Source organism: Leptinotarsa decemlineata, unplaced genomic scaffold, assembly GCF_025532065.1.
Source record: "Leptinotarsa decemlineata unplaced genomic scaffold, Ldec_3_MD MMD2_tig00001719_RagTag_RagTag, whole genome shotgun sequence".
Lineage (NCBI taxonomy): Eukaryota > Metazoa > Arthropoda > Insecta > Coleoptera > Chrysomelidae > Leptinotarsa > Leptinotarsa decemlineata.
The window spans coordinates 406,983-412,639 of record NW_027412569.1 but is presented as its reverse complement, the minus strand read 5'-3'; the positions used below and the strand labels follow the sequence as shown (position 1 = coordinate 412,639).

Here is a 5,657-nt window from a genome sequence, read left to right as displayed (position 1 = left end):
CCCTCTCAAATATTTGTCAATCATTATGCAGTACTTGATACAGTCTGCTTCAAAAATTTTGATTCTCTCACTGAAATTCTGGCAAGAACTGAAAGTCAACTATTTGGTTTTTCCAAAATTCATCATCGATAAATTACCATTAAACCATTTCTTGATATTTTTGAAATCTGCTTCCACACTTACTTTCAAATTACACCACCATATCATCTGCAGAATATTGGATTTTTTCTTCAGTTTGCATATAAAACAAATCATTCATGTAAATATTGAACAATATTGGACCCATAACAGAACCTTGAGGAACACCATGAATAAATATTTTTTTGTCACTTCATATATTATTAATTTTAACTTGTTGATTTCTATTTTGCAAATAACTTTCCATTAGTTTGAATGTAGTTCCACGAAATCTAATTGCTTGTAATTTTTCCAAAAGTATTGAATTGCTGACTGTATCAAAAGCTTTAGCTAAATCAAAAAAAACTGATACAGTTGGTATTTTATCATCAAATGATTGATATACATTATTTACTATGTGACAAATTGCATTCTGTGTGGACTTATTTTTTCTGCTTCCGAATTTATTTGAGAAAAAATGGATTTTAACTAAATATTTTCCAATTCTATACTTGAGGATTTTTTCAAATAATTTTGCTTAACTAGATATCATTGTAATAGGTCGGTATTTATTCCAATTTTGAAAGCATCAGGGCATATTCCAGTATTCAAAATCATATTTATTAAATGCACTAAGTTACTTCACGACACTTCGATTGTTTTGAACTACAATCGTCTTTAGGTGCCACAGACTTCTAATTTGTTGATAGTTTGGACAGTTGAGTGGTTTTGTCTAGCACCACTGATGATACCTTGGCAGGTCGAAATAGCGCAGTCAGGTGTTGAATTACGAGGACGAATCTTGTTCGGCGATGGATGGCGAAACTTTGACACTATATAACTTCCATATCTTTACTACTGGACTACCCACCTAATAATTCTTCTTCCACTAATTTTTTCGAACTGATTTTGAATCTAATATTGAAATATATTTCTATAAGATATCATTTCACACTTTGAAGTCTAAACAATGGATTCTTTGTCAATCAAAATTATTTCAATTTTGACTCTGAGGAAATAGTGGACAAACAATTTTCAGAAATTGGTTTTCAACGATGACTGTTCAACTCTTTCTTTGGATAGTTTTGGTATTGAGTCATCGTTTTTTTCCAAGTTTCCATTCTGAACGGCTTTGTTCGTAGCTAGAATATGGGACAATAGTTTTCTTCTCAAGTATATATTTGTCACATGTGATTCAATTCACTTGCACCTCGAATAAAGATTGCATTGTGAAGATTTTCCTGATCACATTATGTTCTCTTCGAAAACAGACATAACATTGTTTCAAGAATTAGTCGTGTAGTATTGATGTTCTGTCCTTCCTGGGTCATAACCAGAATAAGTAAAAATTAATAGCCTCGTCAACTGAATTCATTTCTTCCACATCCTGTGAAATGGAAAATGGTCATTCAAATAGTTCACATTACCATAAAATCAATTTTTTGAATAATGTAGGCGTCCCTATGTAATAAAGAAGAAGTGAAAATGACAAGGACTTGATACAATTATACTACATTTCGTAGTCACAAATTATCGCTAACGAACGCCCTTCAGAAATATAAATTTCAGCGTAGTGCAATTGGCGCATTGTTAAAACTTTCGAGTTTCTAGAATAATTGAAAGTATAACGGACGAAACTAAACATAATTGTGGAAGTAAACTTCCGAAGTCTTCGGGAAAGTGCATGTAGATTTCACACAATTCTTGTCCAATATTGAACTTGAAAAATACAGTAACGCACAGTAGAATTACGGATACGTATTGAGGCACTAATTAGAACGATCAACATTGAAGCAGAGAAGATTTGATGCAATCATAGGTCAGTAAAAGGCTGCTTCGACTGCCATAAATCTCATCAGTGATGCTAGATAGAACAGCAAATTTATTTCAGTAAATTCATTTAGTTGCTAATGCAAGTAAAACGCAAAAAGTACTTTCCTCATCTAATAGGTTCCTAACCAAGGGTGACAGTGTTAATTTGCTGGAATTATAATTGATGACTCACTGGACTGGTCAGTTGATATAGAGCAGCTATGTGCCATTATCTCAAAATATATATGTGGTATATTTTATGTGGTACGATTCTATGGGGTAATAGCACAAAGGCTAATGAAGTTTTTCTTCTTCCAAAAAAAAAAAACAATAAAATAAATAGCTGGTGCCAGTTACATCGACACCTGTAAACCACTCTTTACATCTCTTGAAATAATGACATAACCATCTATATATATTTATCAGTTTCTACAAGAAATTCACAAAAATGAAAAAAATCCTGTAAAAACTCTCTCAATGTTAAACATCTACAATATACTACCAAATTTTGTAAAAACATGAACCCCAAAAGTTAAAACATATTTGAAAGACTTCTTGACAATTCAAGCTTGCTATTCCATGTTATGCAGACTTAACAACGAAACCAAACTTTTCTCGGTTTTGACATAAAATAGATTTCATTACAATAAATGCAAACTGCTTCGTAATCACCATCCTGCTCACCAAATGGGTCATAGGTATAAGACAACTCTTCTGTAATATCAACGCTTGCTTTATCTTCTCTTTTCAATCTTACTCCTTCAATTTTTTCTTCTCTTGGGCTTCTTTCTTTGTTTCGTCTGAATTGGGTGTTGCATCCAAAACAGTAAGTTCCCGACTCTAGCACCGTTTTTGTTTTCCAGTTCTAATCATTTTGATTACACTACAATTTTTTCCAAAGATATATGCTCTCTAGTATTATGTGTGACTTTCTCGTCAAGGATTTCTCACTTAACTTGGGCGAGCAGATTTTTTCATAGCATTTTCAAGACTGAAGAATGGTAAATATTTTTCTTGTATCTGATGGACCAGATTTATTTTGAGGTGGTTCTTCTGGCATGTTGACAATCATTGATATGTTTCAGGTGGTTGATTATCTCTTGGTATGTAGAAGTCAGTTAGCTTTGAAGGAAGAAATATCTACTCATGAAATATATTGTGGTTCAAATTATGTATGCTTGTACTCTCAAACCCACTACGTTCTTCATTGTTCACGTCAGGTAATCTGGAAGGCCACGCCACAAGCCCAACCCCACCTATCCATTTTTGATTTAAATTATCGTTGAGGTATTCCCGTACCTCAGTTTTAAAATGTGGTGGTGCACCGTCTTGTTGTAGCCAAATCCTTGTCTTGTTCCCTATGGAACCCCGTTCAATAAATTCGAAAACTCTTCCCGAAGAAATCTTACATATTTTTTTTCAGAGAGATGCCCATCCAAAAAATATGGATCGATAACTCTTTTTCCAAAGATTCCACCCCAAACATTAAGTGATCAACGCTGTTCATGGTTCAGGCAACGAACAAAATGGGGGTATACCGTTGCATGGTAATGAATTTTATACCGATTCACAGTTCCATTTTTATGAAAAGTTGCTTCATCAGAAAATAACACGAAATCGAAAATATCATTTTCCTGAGTGATTTTTTCTAAACCCTATCGCAAAATTGAACACGTTTTTCAGAATTCCTTCCTTCTAACTTTTGCATCAGTTGTATGTTGAGGATGAAATTTTCTTGCTCGTATCACTCGAGACTTAGAGACACGATGGTTTGAGAAAATCCTAATTCCCTGCTCAGGTCTCGGGTACTTACATGGGGATTTTCAACAAGGTGAAGAATAATTTGCTATGTATTCTCTTCATTTCTTACAGGGTAGACACGTTCAAACTTCCCGTGATTGACATTACCAGTTCTTTCAAATCTTGTTTTTGTGCTCGCTTCGGCGGTACATATACTAGAATTGGAACGATATAGAGAATATTAGCATGGCCCCTACGCAAGGATGACACGCAAAATCGTGAAGCGTTTCACATTTTTAAGGTTCAACACTACTGCTGCTGTACCGATCTTCAATATGCTCTAAATTAGATTATGGTTGTATTGCATATGCTTCTGCTAAACGAAGAACATTATCTCAACTGGATTCAGTACATCATTCTGCTCTGCGCATAATCGCAGGAGCGTATAGGACCACGCCAGTGGAAAGCCTCTACTATGAATTAGGAGAACCTTCCCTGAGTTTTCGCAAGACCCAGTTGAGTTTGTCATATGCTGCCGCAGTTGCATCTATGAAAAACATTTCCACTTACAGGAATACAATAACAAATCGATTTCCAACAAGTTACTGTCGGCCAAGAACTGATCTTCCATTTTACGAGAGGATCCGACGACAAGTAAGTTCTTTACAAATGGACTCATTTTCAACCCTGTACCCCACAAACATCAAATCTTCACCACCATGGCTCATACAGACTCCTATCATAAACACTCTCCTGTCCCAGTTTCCCAAACACGATACAAATAAGAACATCATCAAACAAAATTTTCGACAAATCCTGGACCAATTCGACCACCCTGAAGAAATATACACAGACTCATCCAAAACTCATCTTGGTGTAGGACCTGCAGTAGTGACTGACTATGTTGCATTGACCTTTAAACTTCCAGAAACAGTAACAATACTAACTGGAGAACTATTCGCCATCCTTCAAGCTCTTCAGTACGCTAAGTCAAATGCTTCGGACATTGTCTCAATCATTTTAGACTCTCTCAGTGCCTTACAACTCCTTCAACGAATATATATCAAACACCTCATTGGAATACTTATCAAATAACAATTTTTTGAACTCCAATCGCTCAAGAAGAAAATCATTCTACTTTGAGTTCTTTCGCATGTGGGGATTGTTGGAAACGAGAGAGCTGACTTTCATGCTCGTGAAGCGATTGATAATCCGAATCAAGGAACAACAATGTATAGCCCTCATGCCGACCTGAAACTATACTTCAAAAGCTTATTGTTGAGGAAGTGGAACATTGAATGGCAGAGTACCTCATCCAAACTGAGAGAATGGAAACCCAAAGTCGGACCATGGAACTATGGAACACTGAAAAGAAGGGAACAGGTTATAATCACCCATCTTCGATTAGGACACACCAAACTAACCCACGAATACTTGATATCTCTAGCAGATCAACCACAGTGCCATATTTGTTAAGTTGCACTAACAATACATCTAGTGCAGTGTCCAGTGTTTCAATTAGAAAGGGAAATGTGCAAAATATCGGCGGAATTGCAGGAAACCTTGAGTTATTTTAGTGCTAGCAAGATTTTAAATTATTTAAGAGCTCTGAACTTTCCTAACAGAATATAATATTGTAATCAATATAGTTACTGCTTGTGAATATCTTTTCCGCCGCTAATGACTATAAAGTTGATGCGGTTATTTTCAAATAAAAAAAAACTTGCTTTTATAACCTGAAATGCCCTTCCATCTGGTTGTCTTCTTTCAGGGAACTTCTCTTTGTGAGTCATTAATGCAAGAAGGAAGTTTCCGTCACTTTCCCCCAAAGCATGCACCATTTGCACCATATCTTCCAATATATAATTCATAATGAAAATGATTCAATCTACATGACTAAGAAATTTCAACACATGGCGTTATTGACAAATTCCGAAATTAATTTTTTGACGTCATTCATGTGTAACTGAGTTTTTAAAGAAAAAAGA

General features: G+C 35.2%; 1 non-coding gene across 1 annotated transcript; it reads left to right on the top strand.

Annotated features, from left to right (window-relative positions):
* The first annotated feature begins 3,860 nt into the window (after positions 1-3,860).
* LOC111511054 (U6 spliceosomal RNA) lies at positions 3,861-3,967 on the top strand. Its single transcript, XR_002722855.2, has one exon. It is a non-coding gene; the product is annotated as a U6 spliceosomal RNA (small nuclear RNA).
* Positions 3,968-5,657: the final 1,690 nt, after the last annotated feature.